The 20,780-nt window shown below is 62.0% G+C and overlaps 1 protein-coding gene across 1 annotated transcript in view; it reads right to left on the bottom strand.

The window, feature by feature from the left end:
• LRRN1 (leucine rich repeat neuronal 1) overlaps positions 1-9,726 on the bottom strand; it is a 32,964-nt gene extending 23,238 nt beyond the window's left edge. The window contains exon 1 of the mRNA XM_045857549.1: positions 9,296-9,726. The gene's annotated coding sequence lies outside the window, so the exon portion shown is untranslated. The remainder of the gene's footprint in view (positions 1-9,295) is intronic.
• Positions 9,727-20,780: the final 11,054 nt, after the last annotated feature.

Raw genomic sequence — 20,780 nt, 5'->3', positions numbered from 1 at the left:
CCCCCCTGGACAGAGGAGGCTACTGAGGCTCGCGGCCACCTCTCCAGAGCCCAGCCCTCCAGAGCCCAGGCGGTGGGGGCCCTCCCTGATTCTCTCCCCCTGCCGAGGGACCCAGTCCCCGCCCTGCCCCCCTGGCTGCGCGCCCTGCCAGCCCGCGGCCTCACGTCCGGAGGGCCACGTCACCCCGTCGCTGGAAGCCGTCTCCAGCGCTTTCATTATCGCTGGCCGTTCTGAGCTCTCACGGAACCGTTCAGGACTTCGCAGAAGATTCAGCCATCTTCTGATCTCTGCAAATATCTAAGACAGCCACTTTTCATGATCACTCTTTTTGCTTCGGCCTTCTCTCTGTGTCGTCAAAAGATGTTTTTTTAAACGTTTAGAAGCCATCTAAGCTTCGACGATGATGATACAAACGAAACCTGGAAGCAGGCACGTTCCTCTATTTAAAATCACGTACCTTCAATACAGTTTTAAAGACGTCCTGTTAATAATTCCAGAATAACTTGGAGGGATAACCCAGTGATGACTGGTTAAAGTAAAACACTATGTTTCAAAATTTAAAATAACGAAAAGACATCCATCCCGTTTTGTTCGACGCAGCCACACTGTATGACGGAATCACAGACTGTGGGGAGCTGGGTGGGCCTTGGGAGCCAGGCTGGTGCGGCCCTTCGGTTGTTCGGCCACAGTGGAGAGGGCGGGAACGGAGCCCGGGGCCCTGACCGTTCAGGTGCCCAGTCGGAAAGGCCCAGGTGCCCAGTCGGAAAGGCCCAGGTGCGTAGCCGCGCCCTGCCACCCGGTGGCTCTGAGTCGCATCTGTCATCCGCGGCCACAGGGCCAGGGCTGAGCGGTGCCCTGCGCGCTGAGGACTCTCCCCTGGACGGGCTGTTTTTCCATTCATTCATTCATTCGTTCATTCATTCGCCAAGGACTGATGGGGACGCCCTGGCTGTGTGGCCCTGGACAAGTGGCTTCGTTGCTTTGTGTCCTAGTTTCCTCGGTGGGGGAGGTGGTGTCAGAGTCGCTGCAGAGATTCCGCGAGTTCGTGAGGGGGGTGGGTCAGTCCCCAGCATGCTGGAAAGGCACCGTGACGCTGCCTGGCATCGTTACCCTTCCCCCGCCGCCGCCGCCACCGCCGCGCCCTGTATCAGGGGACAGGGTGGGCCCCGGGGGCGCGGCCTGGGAGCCCCAGGTGAGGTTCTCCTGCCGCCAAAGCGGCTCACTGGCACGGAGCGAGTCTCTCACCCACTGCTCCCCCGGAGGGTGACGCCACCCGGAAACTTCCCCATGGGGCTCCCCTTCCTGCCCGAGGAGGCACGTGCCACCGGCCCGGCCCACGCCCTTGGTGTTTTTCCTCCAGGTGGCTCTGAGGAGACCCACGTGGCCCACCTGGCCTCCCAGGTGGGACAGGACTCAGAGAATTCGGGAGCAGGCTGGCCGGGATCCCAGAGCAGGGCTGTCCCGCGGGGCACACACAGCAGGGCTGACTCACGGTCCTCCGGGGCCGGACCTTCCACGTCGCCCGCCGGCACACAAGCACGACCCGCTGGAGGCGCCAGGGGGAGGAGGGGGGACCCAGGCAGGGGCTGGCCAGCGTCTGCCGCGGTCCGATGGCCAGTGCGTGTCCATCAGTGTCCTGGACTCTCTCGGGACGGGGCTGACGCGCCGGGGGACTCCCTTGGAAACCGCAGAATCACGGAGACGAGGGGAACCTCGAGCCAGCACACAGCCCCTCCGGAGAGGGAGATGGGACACCGTCCGGAGAGCGACGGGCACTGCGTCTTCCAGACCTCGAGCGACCAAGACCCGTCGTGACGTGCAGGTCTCCCTGTCAAACCCGAGAGGCTAGGCCTCCCCTGTGGGACTCAGTGTCTCCCGTGTCACACGCCCCTGGGCGTGCACACGGGGACACCGGTCATTGTCCTCCGGGCGGAGCGTCCGAGAAGGGAGAGACGTCCAACACGACTGGAGAGCCACCCGGTCTCTTCCGGGCAGGACACCCGCGGTGGCTTCCACCTGCTCCGGGGCGTCCCACTGTCTTAGTCTAGCGTCACCGCCCCCCGTCCGAGGAGCCTGTTCCAGGAACGCTTGTCCCTTCCAAGGTCGGCTTACGAGGAGATGCTGGAGGGAAGTCTGGTTAGGCCCGGGGAGCCTGGAAGCTGGGTCTGAGTCTCCCCTCGGGGTCCATTTCACTCGCTGCGTCCCGGGTCCGCGTCCCCTCTGGTCACCCGGGGCGGAGCCTCTGTCCTGTCGCTGCCCGTCTGACCGCCCTGTGCTGGCCGCAGCCTGGGGCGCGTGGGGCTGGCGCGGGTCCGAGGGCAGCAGGCGGCTGGGGGTGTGCGGCCGCTCCAGCCTCTCCCCGGGCGTGTGACCGCACCGGCACCAGCGCTGCTCGCGCTGGGGAGAGGGAACTTGTGACCGCTCCCTTCACCACCAGACCTCGAAATGGGCTGGGTGACGTGTGTAGGGTCACGCGGAACCTCTCGTGGCTCCGACCGCTTGTCATGGACAAACTGGAGCAGGAACGAGGGAGCTTGGGGTCTCAGAAAGTTACGGGTCAAGGAGATGCATATTTAAAGAGCCCGCACACTCTGAGGTTGTAGCTCGTGGCGGGGGCGTCTTTCTCTTTGGCAGCCCAGCCCCATCTCCCCCTCACGCGGCCCGGCCGCCCCGTGTCTTTGGGTTCCTCCCCGGCCCCCTCTCTGGCCTCCGCGCTCTGACCCCGTCCCCCCAGGAGTCGGCAACCCAGGCCCCCCAGCAGAGGTCCCGACACATGCAGGCCCACCCTGCCCTCCCTGACCAGCCCACCGTGCTGAGCGAGGTGACCTCCAGGGTCACCTCCTGCCGAGCACCCATGCCCCAGGCGACAGCCGGTCTCTGAGTCAACCGGGACGCTCCTTGCAGCCTCCGGGGGCAGCCGGGCTCTGCAGCAGGCTGCCCTGGACTCCCGCCACACAGCTCCCTCGCTGCGCCCGCCCGGCTCCTTCCCGTCACCCTGCTGGCCTTGACCTCACTGAGGACAGAGCTGGCGACCGCCGGCCCAGGGCCCCTCCACTGGCACGGCCGCCGCGGGGGCCGGCAGTTCTCCAGTGCCCGTCAGCGGGCTCAGCTGCACCCCTGCTTCCACCCTCCCCACCACCCCCCATGCCGCGCCCCACCCCACCCTCTGCTGTGGCAATCGCTGACAAAAACGCCTCCAGATGTTGCCGAGTTCCCCCAGGGGGTGCAAAGTCAGCCCCCTGGGGCCGTGCACCTCCGTGTCCTTGGAGTTAGGGGCGTGGCTTCTGCATGGGGGGGGGGCTCAGGGAGTGTTTGTGGGGACCACGTGGCCGGCGGGAAGCGAGTGTGCCTGGGACGTGGACGGACAAGCTGCGGGAACCCGGAGCTGCCTGCCCGGGGTCCCGGTCCCGCCCGGGACTCGGTGCTCGGCGTGTGCGTGTGTCGGGGGGTGGCCACGGGTTCCCCCGATTCTCTCCTTCCAGAGGGTCCAGGTGAGGTGGTGAGACAGTGCTGTGCGGATTATGGGGGGGATTTTAGAGAAGGAAGCGAGTAAGAGAGTCTCTCGGCCGCGGGACGGGGAGCCGGAGGAAGCACCTCGCCGAGCAGGACGCGGTGGCCGTGCGCCCCGGACCTTGGGTTGTCCGTCTCACCGCGGGGTCCTCGGGGGCCGAGGCCCAGTTCTTTGCCGTGGGGATGCCGGAAACATCCGCCAGCGTGCCTGGGTCCCTCACACACCCGGGCGGGCAGGCCCGGCCCCAGCGGGGCCGCGGGGCCTCGGGGAGCTCACCCACGGGCCGCCGGCGCAGGGCTGGGAGACGAGCCCACGCCCCCGGCCTCCCACCGGGCACGGCCCCTGGTGACAGGGACGATGGCGCATGCCAATGAAGACACGGTGGCTGGGTCGCTGACCGTGCGGGCTCACGGCCGTCTTCGCAGCCACACTCACAGTTCTGGGGGGCGGGGGGAGATCACGGGCAGGAAATCGACGAAACCCCCTCCCTCTCCTCGTCGAGCTCCTAGGTGTCCCCGAACGAAGAGTCGCCCTCCGGGTGCTCACTGCCTCACCGGCAAACCCACGGCTGACCTCCCGGGTCGCGGAGCCACGCCCGTCCTTCCCGCACGCACCCCGAGGGACGGTGCCGTCGCCCCTCCCAGGCGGCCGTGCAGAGGGGGAGGGGCACCGAGTCTGAAGTGCACGTTCAGGGGCAGCCCCCCTCGGGAACCCGTGTTCGCCAGAGGCCGGGGACGCCCCTTCCCGGGCGCCACTGGGGGGACGCCCCTCCTCCCATGACTGTGAGGGGCCGCGGGGGGCGGGGACCCAGAAAACAGCTGATTAATTCATGTTTCCTTCGAACTGTAACTAGTCGTCCTTAACGAACTTCAGTTTCCCCCTTAACTAGTTGTCCTGTCCTCTACTGCTGGGTCTACAAGGTATCTGCCACCGAAACCTTTCACACAGAAAGATGGGGAGTCGCGTGTACAGTGTTCACGTCACCATGGTAACCCGCAAATGTCCCCGATGTGTGTGTTTCGTTCACAAGCGAGGGGACAGCTGTGGAGTCCGCCTGTCTGTCCGGGTTAGAATGGACAGCAGTGGGGATGGCCCGGGCCGGAAGACTACCTCTCATCCAACTCCCCCAGAGCTCTCCAGTGACGCCCCGACCCCTGCGGGCCAAGGACTGACCGGGGAGCGGCGTTTAGCCCTCGGGGACCAGCACCGAGTGTCCTCAGTCCGCGCAGGACTCGCCCTGGATGGAGGCCCCGGGCCTCTGGTGCTCATCACTGCTAGTCGGGGCCCCGTCTCTCTGCCTCTCGGGGGTGACTGTTGGGGTTTGAAGGGCGAGGGCTCCGTTCAAGTTCACCGTGTGGGTGGGCCGTGGTCTGGGGGGCGCAGCTGCCACGCACTCCAGGGAACCTCCCCGACTCCGGTGGCGAGTTCTCCCCGCCCACGCCGCCAGCCCTGTCGAGGTAGGAGTGAGGACGCCGGCGGGGTTAGGAGAGTGACCCAAGGTCGCCTTGCTGTGACTCGGGGACAGCCGGCGTACCCACCCCCCCAGGGACGGATGAACGCGCTGATAACCGCCCACCTTTGGTAGACCACGCAAAAATACTCAGAAAGTGGAAAGTAGGACGCGGAAGCCTGTGTCCTGGTCCTTTCAAAAAACACTGTAGGTCCACTGCAAACAGAGTGCGCGGCTCCACCGGGCAGCCGTGAAGTCTGGGACTGTATTCTGTGCTACGATGGCGAACCGTCTGTTGTGCGTTTGCCTGTGTGTTGAGGCTCGGGGGCCACGCCCTGTCCCGCGTCACACCGGGCGGGTGAGGGATACATGTAAAAGCAAGAGCGTTCACAAAGCGACTGCAGTTAAGAAGACTCGTGGAGAGAACGGCTCCCTTGGCCACCAAAGCGCTGAGTTTTACAGAAAGGGTTATCTTTCCTCTCTGTTCTGCGCTTTGAGCCAAAAAAAAAAAAAAAAGAAAAAGAAAAAGAAAAAGACAATACATGTTTTCCTGAATTCATCTACATAATTACAATTTCATCTTGAATAAAATATTAATCAAAGCTCTGTTCATGAGTTGAAGATATTTCCATTGTTCCCAGAAACCAAAATATCTTCCTAAAATGGAATAGGCTTTATCTCCAGATTGGCTTAACCCAAAATAGATGTTCGGCATAACAATTCACAATTTCAAAAATTAAATACAATATTTGAGCAACCTTAGATTGGTGCTCCAGCGAGTCATCCAGAGGATTACCATTTTGTCGCTTCAAAATAAATGACAAACACATTATGAAAATCTGGTCGAAAGCAGCACCCAGGTCCCACAGGGCATCACATTTTATTTACGGCTGACGGCTTACTTGCGGTTTGATAACAAGCCCAGGGTTCTGTTGGTCTGGAGCCCCACCCAGCGGGCGTGGGCAGCAGCAGCATTAATTCTGCAGGTTTTCTCCAGTCCCGACCGGGCTGTCCCCACCGATGTCACAGCCGTGGAGCACACGGCGGTTTCCCCAGTAGTTCAGGTCAAGAACCTCCGCGAGGCCCCGCCAGCGAGGGACCCACGGGGGCTGTCCCCTCGCTCTGGGGGGACCCCAGACACGGCCCAGAACGACCCATGTCACTGTTCGGAACCAGAGTCTGCGGCGGGAGCGGGTGTCAGACTCCCGTCAGCCGGGTGAGCCTTGGCCACCACGCCCTCGACCGCTGGTGTTCGCGGAGCACTGAGCACCCCCATCCCTCCCACGAGCCCCAAAGAAGGAAGGTTTCACGCTGGCTGGGTCTCGGCCAGAGAGTTGTTCTCACAAACGGGTTATTTTAAAAGTCATAAGGTGTGTTTAAAAAAAATCTCTAGGTGCAAGCCCTGGCTGGCGTAGCTCAGTGGATGGAGCTCGGGCTGTGAACCAAAGCATCGCAGGTTCGATTCCCAGTCAGGGCACATGCCTGGGTTGCAGGCCACGGCCCCCAGCAACTGCACATTGATGTTTCTCTCTCTCTCTCTTTCTCCCTCCCTTCCTCTCTAAAAATAAATAAATAAAAACTCTTAAAAAATTAGCCTATTAAATTAAAAAAAAATCTCCAGGTGCTAACTTGACAATAAAATGGCGTTGAGCCTAGTTTTGAGATACCGACCGTGTTTTATGGTTATTCTTCAAGTCTCCATGACGCCAGAACCTAGGCTTGCATCGCACGGGAGTTCATTGTAATCGTGTGTTACTTTCTGATCTCTCAACAGTGCCGACAGAGAGGTAACCTTGGCCTTGACACTCTCTTACTTCAGTGTGACTCGATTTGTGTTTCCTCTGCTGGGAAAACGCTGTTTTACATGTAAAAGTCACCGAAGTGGCAGAAAGATCTCAGGGAAACTTGGGGCGGAAGGGAGCCGAGGACCCTCCGTGGCCCACCCCTCCCCCAGACACTGAGCCTTCCGAACAACGCATTCTCTCTTTTTGTTGTTGTTGTTGTGTTGTAATGTCCCTTTCAGTGAACATACAGAATCCAGGGGCGAACGCTGTTCCGTGAATACGTTCTTTCCGCTGGAGACGGGCAGGAGGGGAGGCCCCTGGGTGGGCTCGCCAGGGGCTGTGATCCCGGGGCTCCCATGGGCCCCGCACCCCGCCACCTGTCTGTCTGGAAACTCCACGACGCCAGGGGGTGAGCCGAGCCACACCGCGGTCTGCTCGCTAAGGTCAGACGGGGCAGAAGTCTCCCTGCTTGGGGTCCATGCTGCAGCAGCCCGCCCGATCGCTGGCTGTTCTGTCCCGTGACCGGTGAACCTCTCCGGCACCTAGGGAGCCCGTGGGCTGCTCCCCTGCGGGCCCACAGCCCTGCGGCCTTAACCGCGCAGACCGCTCGGACCGACGGCTGGGCAGTGCGATCCGTGTCGCTCAGCCACAGCTCTCTTCCCCGCACCGCGGGCCTCGGAGGGTGGGCAGGGCATGGGAGCAGGACGGGACATTAGGAAAAGGGAAAAACAACTCTCAGAGTCCAGGGGTCGGTTCAGAAGCCACCTCCAACTGTCAGAAGGGGGTGGAAGTCACCGTCCACCTTGCTTTCCTCACCGGCTCTGAGTGGCCCGCCCGCGTGTTGCCAGAGACGCCCGGCCAGGCGCAGGCGCAGCCTCGGGGAGGTTCAGGCCCGCAGCTCTCGGGGACCCGGGCTCCCCAGTGAAGGTGTCCGGAACCCGGTGCCCCCAGACAGAGCCGCTCACACTGCGTCTTTATCCCCTTTTCTGGAGGTCTATTGTGGGCGCCGCCTCCTCGCCCTCTCACAGCCCCTCCCGCGGAGGAGGGAGGGGCCCCACATCTGCCGGGAGCCGCTCACATCTGCATGCAAATCAGAGGCCAGGGGACACCCACAGGGCCCCAGAGCCAGCACCCCACCGTCACCCCAGACTGAGCCTGACCCCGGCACCTTCCTGAACTTCCCGCTCCCCGAGTCCCCGCTCCGGAGAAGGAGGTCACCAGCACATCCCAGTCAGATTCGCGGTTCGGACGGCCGCGTCCCACCCAAGCACCTCGAGGAACAAAACCCACCGTCTTTCGGAAGACCCTGCAGGCAAAGACCCAGGTCAGCAAGACCCGCTCACTCCTGCCGGAATCCCACTTTCCCTTCACCGTCCAGGTCTGGGGACGGAGACGCTCGCGTGGCTGAGGTTTAGGGACGGGTCCCTTCCCCTGGTTTCTGCCCTTTGCCTGAGCAGTTCCAGCCCCTCAACACAACTACTCAAACCACCGCCCCCCTCCCCCGCCCCCCACCGGCTCATCCCTTCACTCGGGCGCCCAGGGCCAGGTCCTGTGCTTGGCTGGGGCCCGGCTGCAGCGGTGCGCCCGGCCGACCGGCAGGCAAGGTGTCCTCTCTGGGGCCGGTGGGGGCCGCGTGCCCCTTCCTGGCTCACACCCCGGCCAGCTCCCTCACCACGTTCCTGGGACCTGGTTTCGCACCTGTCCCAGGTGCAGGGCGCCCCTTCCACGCCCCTGGATCTTCCCTGTCCATCAGGCAGGGACTCCGGGATCAGAGGCGGTGGCTGCTGCCCACACCCCTCTCCACGCAGCACAAAGGGCGAGGGCTGGCAAACTTTTCTCCCTCCCCGCCGGGCCGGCCGCGCGGGGAACCCGGCACGGCTCGCTCCGGGCGCGGACCGCGGCTTCCCCGGCATTTCATCATCGCTGGCAGCCGGCCGAGCTGGGGACCGGTGGGGCGCGGGCTGGCCCCCACTCGGACCGCCCACAGCGGGGCAGACTGTGCGGACGCTGGGGCTCCGACACACTCAGTGCTCCGTGAATTGCCCCCCTTGTCCTTTCTTTACCCACAAGGCCTCCGCCAGCACATCCTCTCTCCTCTCCCCACGGCCTTGCCCCCTTCCCTCCTCCCGGTCCTCTCTCCCACCGCCCCGGGGGCCCCCTTGCCGCGCTCTGCCCCGCCGGGCGCCTTCCCAGTCCTCCTCCCCGCTGGCAGCCCTCCGCCCCCGGTCCCCAGGCGGCACCTCCCCCGCGTCCAGCTCTCCCCCTTTCGCTGCCGCTGGCCCATTTCTGCTTGGCCTTCCTCGCGAGCTGGGGCTCCCCCCACGCCCATGGGGTGTGGGGGTGGGAAAGGGGTTACTAGATTCCGGTTTCCCCGACTTAGTCATGCTCCCCAGCTCGGGGAGCCGCGCCCCCTGGCCGCCCGTAGGCCCGCGATCTCACCGCGCGGTTCCCCAGACCCGCTTGGGCTCGCCAGGCGGCCAAGTTCGCCCGGACTTGCCCTCGCTGCAGCCCACACCTCCCGCCGCTGCCCGGCCGGGCGAGGGCACTTACCCGAGGTGCGGCTGGCGGGGTGTGGGGCGCGCACGGACCAGCGGCGGCGGCGGCGGGAGGAGCCGGAGGAGGTCGGGCTGAGCGGCGCCTCCCTCCCAGCTCGCAGCGCGCCCGGATCCTGCGGGGCCCCGGCAGAGCCCCAAGACAGGAGGCGAGGCAGCCACGCGAGCAACAGCTGCCGCCGGCCTGGGCTCGATCCAGCGCCCGGGGACCGGGCAGAGGCAGGCAGGATCGGCAAAGATGGTAGGAGAAGTGGGGTGCAGAGGGCGGGGCGGCGTGCAGCGGGATCGGGAGGAAGGGCCCGGGGCGCCGAGGGATGCCGCCGCCGCCCGGGCTGAGGCCGCCGGCCGCTCTCCAGGCGCGGGCGCACGGCCTCGCTGGCTCCGCGCTCGCCGCCGCCGCCGCCGCCGGCACCCTCGGTGCGCCCCGCTTTGTGCCCGGCGCAGCCGGCGTGCACCTGGTGTAAGCAAAGGCGGTCAGCTGACGGGCGCGCGCCGATTGGCTGCTCCGCCGCCTCCCCCCACCCCGAGCCCCCGCGGCCCCCGCCCCCGCCCGGCTCCGCCGCGTGCTGGGCACCATCTGGGGCCGGCCCAACAAAGGCGCTGCGCGGGGCTCCGTGGCCCGTGCGCCGCCCCCGCAGGGAGCAGCGGGCCGCCGCTTTTTGTCTGGGGGACCACGGGCTGTGGCTGGGCCAGGAGGCAAAGCGCTGCGCCGTTTCCCGGCAAAGGGCGAGCAGCCGGAAAAAGGGCCCGTGCCGGGGGGGCCCGCGAGGCACAGTGGGGCCAGACCGCTGCGCAACGTGCCATCTCCGCCCTGTTTTAAAAGGCGCGGTGACTCCCTGGGCTGTGTGTACGTGCCTGGGCGCGACACGCGTGGCCGTGGACCTGGTCCGCGCCCTTGCCGCCGGAAGGAGGATTCCGTGGAGGGCCAAGCTCTAAGATGCGTTTTCTGAAACTTTGTAATTACGGCTTCCGATTTGTTGGGTGTGAAAGTTGTGTTCGGGGGAAGCGGAGGGTGGGGACTGCGCTCTGTTTGGAGTGGGAGGGGGTGGAGAGCGAGGGATGGGGACGGTCGGGCCGCGGAAACTGCCCGGGACCCCGAGTCTCCGCTTCCAAGGGGCCGGGGCCGGCGGAGAGGCAGGCCCCAGAGGAGCCTGGGGCTTGTCACTGCAGAGTCTTTCCAGCTGGAGCGCCGTTGACCTCTCAGCACCGGACAGCGTCGGGCAAGAGAATGCGGTGACACTTCTTCACGGTGTCCCAGCGTAGAACTTCTGGGGGATTCGGAGGGACATGTCATTGCACAGTCCTCTCTGAGCTCCTTCAAGACATAGTGTGAATTCCACCCAACCAAACAATTACCGTGTGTTCGGATCCCTGTGGCATTTCCTGGTGTCTTCCGTAGGTGACTGATGCACATTCGATGCTCCCGTGTGTTTGTCTGCTGACATCCTCCTGAAACTGTCGGAGAGACCCCCCGGGGGTCCTGGAAGACTCTAGGGCAGGACTGCGGCCCGGACTGGCTATGAACGTGGCCCAACTCAAAATCGTGAATTTACTTACAACACGATGAGTTTTTTGGGGTGTGTGTGTGTGTGTGTGTGATTCCATGTCCCAATATATTTATAACGTGTGGCCCAAGACACCTCTTCTTCCAGTGTGGCCCAGAGGTGCCAGAGGGTTGGACTCCCCTGCCCGGGAAGGAAGGTGCCGTGCTTCAGGCTGCAAGGGAGGCAGAGCGGAGGACCTGTCTCCCAGAAGGCCCTTCGCGACCTTTGCAGTGAGGGGGCGGGGGGCTGCCCAGAAATGAGATGGAAGGACTTCCCGAGCAAGTCGAGGCCAGAACTGTGCCTCGCCCCCTTCTCCAGTGCTGGTTACCTGGGTTCACCTGGGCTTGTTGGCGAGAAGGTAGACGGACCCCGGGCCGAAACCCAGAGCCCGGCTGATCGGGGAATGATGGACGGCAGGTTTCTCGGGGCGTCTCCTTCACACTCTCCAGCCCATCTTTCTGGGGGAGCGGGGTGTCGCCTGCTCGCCCACTCCGCAGTGGGGGTCGGGGGGGGCAGCTGGAGCAGGTAATGGGGGTGGGGAGTTACTCTTTGGAGGAGGCGGGCTCCGTGAGGTCTCCAGGTTTGGGAAGAGACTTCATGGAAACCGGGATGAGGCCCAGCGGAGACGCAGCAGCCGGGTCAGCGGCGCTGGCCCGTCGGGGTAGCTGGCCTCCCAACGGATGCGTCTCTGAGCCCTGACGCCGGGCCGGCCCTGCTGTACGCCCCAGCGCTGGGGCGTGTGAGCTGTGTCTCTCCGGGCAGGTCCTCCTACCACTTCAGGTCCTGTTTCCTCGGCGATAAAGTAGGGTTCACGGCAGTAGCTGTTCCGGGGGGTTGTACCGCTTAATGAGAGGAAGCAAGTAAAGTACTTAGTGCAGTTTTTGTTTCGTGTTGTTTTGCTCACCAGGTGGGAAGGTGGGGGGTGGGGGGGTAAGGCCCAGGCAGAGAACCAGAGAAGAAGGGACCCCGCCCCCCCGCCAGCAGGCACACGTGGCTGTCCATCACGGACTGTACCGTGTGCCCCCACGCGGGTCTCTCACCGGCACCCGGACCCCTCTGCATGCACGCGGTCACCACCCGCGGGCGGGCGGGGTGTTTGGGACACGCACTAGCCGGCTCGTGCTCACTGCTCGGTCTGCACAGCTCCCCCCGCTTTGGTTCCCGGCGCGTTAACGGGCTCCGGCCCTCAGTCACTGTGGTGTGTCCTCCGCGGGGTCGGCTAGGACAGAGCTGTGGCCGCACCCTGGCCAGACGTCGTGTTGCTTGGCGTGTAGGAAGCACTTGACAGATGCGAGCGCTTGCCCTCATTAGCCAGGTGGAGAGGCTGGAGCGAGACGTGAAGGGCAGACAGGGGGACGGTGACTTCGCAGAACGGGCGGGTGACGTCATACCTCACAGGCCTCGGCAGCGCCCGTGGGCGGCACAGGCGGTCCCCCCACTGTCCCTTTACTGGGAAGCCAGCCTACCTTCTCTTCACACTGATTTCTCTCCCCCCCACAAGGTGAGGGTGAGAACGGAAGCTCTGCCTGTTTCTGTGCCATCGCTGCGTTTATCTGGCTCTGGATAGAGGAGCGTGTCATTAGAAAGAGGGCCGCCGGCAGAGGTGGGTGTGGTCATGGGTGGGCGGGGCTTTGTGGGAGGGGCGGGGCTCTGCCCTGGAAGGGTTGCTATGGGTCACAGGTGGATGCACGCACGCACGCACGCTTGGGCTTTACCAAGGAGTCTGAAAATCCGTATTGGAACCAGAAGGAGCTGCCTAAATGGTACATTGGTCCCAGATTTCAGGGACTGCCATGTTGTACCTCTGCAAAGGCGTTTCAGGATTATTCTGTGAGCTGCCACTTTCGGAAGCACTTTGTCACTGGGATGAGTGAAGGGGAAACAGTCAGTCTAGGGTCCCGGAACTCACCCAAACTCCCTGGTGTCTGTTTCAGAATCCTCAAGTCTCTCCGGATCACTCCCAGGGAGCTCAGCCAGCTGGTGCCGGGGTCCTGACTGTGCTCGCTGGGAAGGACCTCACGTTCACCGTTGTTTGTTTTGGTCCCCGTGGGAGACGGTGGGGGCTTTGGAGGAGAGTGGAAGCGGGTAGGAGGGTCCGAGGGGTCCCAGGAAAGTGGGGTGCCCTGATGACAAGGGAGACTCTCGCCCCAGAGCTGGCCACACGGGGACGCCGTGGTCCCCCCCAGCGCCTGGTGGCCACCACCCCCTTGAGGTTCTTCAGCCGCGGTCTAAAGCAACGTCAGAGCTGGTATTCGCCTACTTGCACCGCCTGTGCGGCGAGTGAAGGGGAGAAAAGAAAACAGAAACTTTTCAGGGCGCTCGTGTTAGAACAGTCTTTACAGGAACAGCTGCACCTTGAGAACAAAATTATAATATTGCCGTTTAAAACCACGTTTAAAAAAAGCAAGGCATATGTCTCTCTCTAACGGAAATATTAAGAGGGTGCTGGCCGCCAGTGTTCCTCCCAGACTTTGAATTCATGGTACGGTTTCAAAGCAACCGGCGCTGAGCTCTTAGGGGAGGGTGACGCTGCAGGTGATCTGTGGGCGCTCTCACCCCGCACGTGTCCTTCTGAGCGTGCGTGACGCGTGGGTGCGTTTGCTCCATAGTTTACACGTACGTTTACACAGACGTTCCGTTCTTCTGGTTCTGTGCTGCATTCAGAATCGTCCCGGCACAAAAAAGGGTTTGGCTGAGGATTCTGTCCTTCACATTATTTCAGCATTTATAGATGTCCGGTCATTTGACACGGAAGTCAGGAGACCGACCGCCCACCCGGTGCGCCTGGGGCTCCGGGGTTCTGTGCTGAGAGCCTGGGGTCTCCAGCAGCCCCCCCGGGCCCAGCAGGATGGTCTGCGGCTCCAAACGGCACGCGCACGAAGAGGTCGATGGCACTGACGGGACTGTCGCTGAGTTACAGCCTCACACCCACCGGAGGATGCCCTCCGGCCTGGCTGGCTCCCAGCCCCGTTTCCACCTCGCAGAGCTTAACTGCCGCAGAGACTTTGGCATCACCCAGTCCCACCTCCTGCTTCTGCCGATAAGGGCACTGAGCCCCAGAGAGGGGCCCTGGCCGTGTGCTGAGGGAGCCCTCACCAGAGAGCTGGACTTGGCAGTCCCCCACCCCTACCCACGGGGGACACGATTCAGGACCCCTCCCTCAGTAGATGCCTGGAACCGCGGGTCGTATTGAACCCTGTACACATGCTCTGCGTTTCCCTATGCATTCTACGTATGATGCAGTTTGCTTTATAAACCAGGCACAGCACATGGTTAGCAGCAGAAACTAATAATACAGTAGAACAGTTATAACAATACACTGTAGTCAGAGTGATGTGAGTGTGGTTGGTCTCTCTCAGTCAATCTCTTACTGTCCTGGACTCACTTTTTCTCCTAAAGGAAGCCCTTCCCGGCTTCCCTCTGGCACGTCCGACTTGCCGGTCATGCTGGGCTTGCACTCGGGGGCCATTACGAAGTAAACTCAGGGCGACTTTATAACGCGAGCACTGTGGCGCTGGGGCTGGCGGTTCACCCAATTGCCCCGGGGGCTGCAGAGTGACTGACGGGCGGACAGGGGCTGCAGAGCAGAGACAGGGGACGAAGGGCTGAGCCGGTGACGGCCTGGGCGGGGGCACCGTGGGACCGACAGCGCGAGGTTCCATCACGCCCAGCAGAACGGCAGGCCACTGAGGGTTGTGACGTGCTGGGCCGCGGTGGGCCGTGGGCACCTGACACTGTGGAGACAGAGGCCGTGGGTGGGGGGGCCAGGCCCCAGCCGAGCCCCCGGCATGTGCTGCGCGCTCAGCAATTGTCTTTTGAGTGAATACATCGAATCAATCAGTAGATGAACATCTTTATGTAACTGAATGCATCATATATCACCAGCATCTTATTCATTGCGTTAAAAAAGTCTTTGAAACCATAATGCTTCACGGCTGTATAATCCCATCGCTCTTCTGCCGGCAAGAAATAGGGCCTTTATCAAATATTTTCTGTAATATTATAGCAAACACACTTATCAGAAATGCCCATTTGGGTTATTAACTATAGGTACATAAACTACAATTTGCGTTATAAATTTAACATGTTCAATTATTTCTATGGTCATTATAATTTGTGACTGCCAGGTGGTCCTCAACAATAAAAAGTTATTTAGTTTTTTGGTTTTTTTTTTTTTTGCTTTTCGGTTGTGAGGATTTTCGTCGACAGGGGAATCTGAGAATCAAGTTTCTTTGTTTTCGGTTATTGGCTGTCCATGCGGAGCTCCCTTCCGCCTGTGCGTGAACTGCTGACGCAGGAGCGTGCTCTGTGCCAGGCCCTTCGGTCGGTAGTGGCTCCGATGCCGAGAGAGGCCGTGGGGTACCCTGGTTAGGCGCTGGGGCTCTTGCTTCATGCCACGGGGGCGGGGGTAGGTCCCCCTGAATCCAGCTGCGAGAATTTGAACAAGCTGCGTAGTAAGCTCTCCGTGTTTATGATCTTGGGGCGTGGAAGGGGTAAAGACCTGTGCGCGCCCAGCACAGGGCAAGCGCTCGCTCTCAGCGTGTCGGGGTATGTAATGCCGGTTGCTGAAACAGGTAAACTGAAGAGCCCCAGGGGCTCGACTGAGGTGCGTTTACTTCACACGCAGGGAGCAGAGCGTGTTCCCGGCTGGGCGGCCGCCCCGTGGTCACGCAGGGCCCCGTCTGCTTCTGTCCTTTGGTTTCTCCTCCTGGACGACTGCAGACCCCTTCCCACGCACACACAGGATGTGGACAGAGGACTCGGACAGAGGGAGGGGAAAGGACCGCGTGGGAAACCTGAGGAGCCCGGCTGGTGAGAAATGGCTCGCCTCACCTCCACCTGCGTTCCGTTGGGAAGAACGCAGACACGCAACCGTGCACCGCAGTGAGGGTGGGGAGTGGGGGTGCAGCGCAGGCGTGTGCCTGAGAGGTGCAGGGGGATCTCACAACTAGGGAGCTCCAGGGTCCGGCGGAAGTGACGCCTGCAGGAGCGAGGTTGATGGGGTAATGACATGGGTGCAATGATTCATATTTTTTTTTTTAAAGAAAGGATCATCCTTGAAGGTTTTTTTAGCTAGTTTTAAAAAAAGATTTTATTTATTTATTTTTTAGAGAGGGAAGGGAGGGAGAGAGAGAGAGAGAGAGAGAGAGAGAGAGAGAGAGAGAAACATCAATGTGCGGTTGCTGGGGGTCATGGCCTGCAACCCAGGCATGTGCCCTGACTGGGAATCGAACCTGCGACACTTTGGTTCGCAGCCCGCTCTCCATCCACTGAGCTACACCAGCCAGGGCTATGATTCACAGTTTTAATGTGAACGTGTCACCCAGAATGTCGTGTGCTGTGCTTGAGTGGGTATTGTTATGTTGCAGAACGACAGGCTTATGATTTTGTAATAAAAGCTCTTGTGATAAAAAAGGGGGGGCGTTCTTTGTGCCGGACCCTGTACATCAAAACCAGAGCAGCCTGTACGAGAAATGCCGCGGCCTCTTGTGCGTCGGCTCTCACGGCCCTTGGTCCCCGTGATGGGTCTGGTGAGGCAGGCGGGGGGACACGGCTGCGTCGGGGCCCTGCCGCAGGAAGGAGGCCGTCCTTAGAGCAGACCGCGTACGACACAGCCCCTCGTTAGGACCCTCCACCCCGGTTCCCCCTCACACTGTTCTCAGGTGATCACCATCTGCCTCCCGTCCCCCCCCCTCCCTTCCCCCGCGGCCTCGCGAAGTCCCCACAGACCTGGAGCAGGGAGGGAGGGCGGACTCTCAGCCGCCCCATCAGAAGGAGGAGCCACGGGTGCTGCTTTCTCCTCCAGTCACATCCCTGTTCTGTCGCAGGCCATAGCACTTCAAGGAAGCTCCTCCTAAGAAAATGCTTGGAGAGCTGTCCCGCAAGGCAGCGCCCCATTACCATAAACTTAATGTCCGCATCCGCATTCACAGGGGTGTGTGATATGCAGCTGGTGACTTACGCTGGTCGCTAGGAAAAGGCCGTATTGTGAATCGGCTCAGTGAGTCTGTGGGGCCTGAGGGCCTCCCACTTCACAGACGAGCCAGCGCGGGCCCCAGGAATGCTCACTCGGCCCCCACGCGAGGCCGTGCTGCTGGGTGATGGAGCGCTCGGTCTACCTCTGGCTCTTCTGACCTTGAGTGTGACCTTCGCTGGGGCCCGGTCTCCCAGAAGTGTGTGGCTACCCCCTCCAGAGTCTGCTGCGTGGCTCTGAGAAGTCACCGTTTCAACCCCACGACGATCTGAGAGATTCATGTAAACTCGCCCTGAATCATCGGTGTCACCTCCTCGCACTGAGGGCGGGACGATGGCGTCTCTGCCCGCGTCTGCGTCTGTGTCGGCGACCGTGGTGAAGCCAAGCCGTGCGGCTCAGGGTCTGAGAGGAGTTTGGGGTCAGAAGGCAGGAAGAAGATTCTACGGGCTGAGCAGTTATTGTGTGGGATGTGGTTTGCCGAGGACCGGCCACTGTGGGTCCCTCCTTCAAACGTCACTCAACGAGCTGACGCAGAGCACTGGACCCTAAACCCAGCGGTCTCACGAAGAGATTCCCTTCTCTGAGCCCAAGTTCTTCACGTGTGAAATGAAGCAGCTGGTAGGATGGGTCTGTGGTTCTCACAGTTGCTTCCTCCCAGAGTTCCTTGTTTGAATCAGATCACAAGGAAATACCTCGTCAAGACATGCGAGCCAGTTTGCCTGGGTCCGTGGTTGCAGCCCCAAATCTATCCTAGGTGCTTTAGGTAGGAGGACACTTACAAAGGTCCTGGTTGGCCTGCAGGGCACTGGGAAGGTCTGGGGAGCTGGGCGTGGAGGCGGCCAAGACGGGGACGAAGGGGCTGGAGATCACGCCCCCTCCCCTGCCGCTGCCACGTGCCTATTCTACAGGCCACAACCTCGTCACCGCTGCCCATCGCCTGATGCCCGCCACACGATGGACTGGCCTTGAGAAACTCGGTCAGCCCCCACCCTGTGTGCTGCCATTGTCCTTGACCGAGGACTCGAGCCCCCCAGGCTGCGGCTGCCTGTCCCTGGATGTCCCTCGCACCTGGGTGTTGCTCGATGGGAGGGACCCAGGCCCCGCACGGGACAGGAAACCGGGCGGGAAGGTGTCGGCCTGCGTGTAGGGAGGGTCAGGTCCCAGAAGCTGCCATCGGTGCCCCTGGAAGGTGGCCCCCACCGGAGCACCTGTCACTGTTCTTGGACAAGAACAGGGCCCTGCTGGCCGGTCACTTGCTAAAGGGACCCCCAAGGCTCTGCAGACCAAAGTTAGACAGCCACCAAACTAGATGTAGGTTCTCTCTTGTGCTACAACCCCTGGACTCCATGCTGTTGGGAGGTCACATTAAAGTGGAGGTGCTTCGGGGTGCTCCCTGTAGGACTTGGCTAGTCCCCATAGATGCTCGGTCATCGTCGGCAGTGAGGATATCACACCCGAGAGGTTTGGCCTCACGGACCTTTGCATCCGGGTTGGGTGTCCCAGTAAAGAACGTCCAGCTCACGCAAGCAGGAAGGACAAGGACAGTTGGGGAAGAAAAGGGGGCGTTTGACGAAGATGTTGGGTGGGATTTTCCCCAGAAGGGTCCATCTGGAGCCTTTCCGGAGGCGCATCTCTCAGTGGTGTTTGCAGACGCAGTTGTACGAAGACGGCTCCCCGCGTGTGGCCCAGGCTCGGACCTACAGACTCCGGGCACGAAGCTCCGGAACCTGAAAGAAAGAGCAGCACCCTTACGTCACCTCCAGCTGTACGGACAGGTCCCCACAGTCCTGTGTTTTCTTACCTCCATGTCCATCACCCAAAGTAGCGATTCCGGCTGTCATCAAAGTGCCCCAGAGACAGCGGAACCAGCGAGGCACCACGTCCTCAGAGTGGGGTGCCCGTCAGCTGCGTGCCCGCGTGGGGTGTGCCGTGCAGTGGGGCGGGGGGCTCTGGCCTCCTCCCTGACGGAAGTGTCTGTCCGCTTACCTGTAAGACAGGAGTGGGGGCGGGAGCTGCATCGTGTCATTGTAGATCGTGAATTGCTAGCTCGTTGCCGGGGACGTGGGAAATGTTGTCTAGGACAGTCATTGGGGCGCTGACCTTGGCCATTGGTCCTCTGGAAGCCCGTCTGGGGTTGGCAGCCAAGCAGAGACTTGGGGAGGCCGCTGCTGGGGACAGAAGCGGCCACCACGGTGGAGCCTGTAGAGGAGACGGAGGTGATGTATATGAGTGTGTGTCTTCGCCACCGCCGGCTGACGGAGACGGACCGCCCCTCTTCCTCTGAGCTTCCTTCGCCTGTCTGAGTTCGCCTCGCTCTTTGCAGTGGATGGGTTCAGTGAACACGGGCGGACGCGGACCGTGCCCGGAGCCCGGTGGTCATGACCTGGGAGCCTGGGCAAGCGCAGACCGTGATTTGGTGATTATTTGTGCAGCTGTTGCTGGATGCTAGGTGCTGGTCTGGCTCCGAGCTTCAGCCAGGCTGTGGAGAAGCAGGGGCGGGCTGTGGGGGGGAGAAGACACCGGGGAGTGGTCTTAGAGAGCAGATGTCGGGGTTGACTTGGTCCCTACACATGTGGGAGCGCCACAGGCAGGGCGACACCCCAGCGTGCCTGGGTCTGAGGGCTGTCCCACGATGCAGTACTTCGGGTCTAAAACCAGGTCAAGCCAGGATCTGTGCGAATCATGTAAGCAGAGCTGTCCCTTCACGGGCCGGAAGGACTTGTGCCCAGAGAGCGCAGGACCGGTTTCCAGCATTTCACTGCAGGGCAGGAGCGGGGGGAGGGTCCCGCAGACTCTTTATAGTTGCCGAGAGCTGCTGTGACCTCAGGCGCTATTAAAAGAATTGTGTTTTCACAGAATATGAGCAGGTGTCTTCAAAGGAAATTATTCATTTATTCAGCTGCAAATGCACGACACCTACGGTGTGAAAGGCTCTGGGCTGGGCGAGATGCAGACGTGAGGAGTGAGCACGCGGCGTCCCTGTGAGCCCTCAGTATCGGCGAGGGGCCTGGGCCTTCCGGTCTGGCTCCTGGTGCCGCTGGAATCTCGCTGCAGCGGTCAACTGGTCAACCACCTGGGGGGGCTGCAGGAGGCTGGCTGGAAGGTGGGGCAGGCGGCCTGGGCGGGGACCTGCCCATCACAGCGGGCGGCTGCTACTCAGTCCGTGTGAGGGTGTGGGTCTGGTTCTGCCAGAGAAACCGGAGCCCCAGAATCGGCTGTGAGACATTTCATGTAAAAGTCCCGTCCAGGCGGCTGGTCCGAGTGTCTGAAACCTTTGCAGACTCTGCCGTGGCCCCGGCTCCCGCCTGCTCCCAGCCCCCAGCTCGTCACTTCTGCTCTCGTGGGTCGGCCTCACCCAGCAGGTGCGTGCTGGCCTGTATTCGGGGGCGGGGGGGGTTGCCTTGGGACCTCAGGTGAGCGACCAGCTGGCTCAGACCGCCAGGACTGGAAACACGAACAAAGATTCCGGGTCCTCGGTGTCACCCGTAGCTGAGCGTACAGGAGTGACACGCGTGTTTGTGTGCGATGTTGGTGGAGGGGGTGGGTTCTCCGCGCCCGGTGGACGGTTTTGGTTCATTCAGCTGCCCGGCCCTGGGAGCACCGCACGCTTCCCCTGGGACGGGGAGAGGAGAAAGGCTCCGGGACGCCACTTGCTGCTTCCGGGGTGGCCGCGGCACTGTCCCTGGAGGCGACTCAGTGTGGATCCAGGTGGCTCCGTTCTCAGGTGGCACTTCGGACTCTGTCCGGAGCCTCCCGTCCAGGATGCAGCAGCTGGCCTCCTCCGTGTCCCGGGGACACAGGCTGTGTTCAGCCACGGGGCCGGGGGTCCTGAGTCCCTGCCGGCACCGCCTGGGTGGGACCTCCAGTCCTCGAGGGCCACAGCGAAACTCCATGTCTTTCCCTGCTGCCTGTTTCAGGCCAAATAGAGACACGCCCCCACGGACCCACGTTCAGGGTCTTGCCCC

Source organism: Phyllostomus hastatus, unplaced genomic scaffold (assembly GCF_019186645.2).
Source record: "Phyllostomus hastatus isolate PE091 unplaced genomic scaffold, TTU_PhHast_1.1 phas_scaffold_129, whole genome shotgun sequence".
NCBI lineage: Eukaryota > Metazoa > Chordata > Mammalia > Chiroptera > Phyllostomidae > Phyllostomus > Phyllostomus hastatus.
The sequence above is the reverse complement of the archived record's forward strand: the minus strand, read 5'-3'. Positions and strand labels throughout refer to the sequence as shown.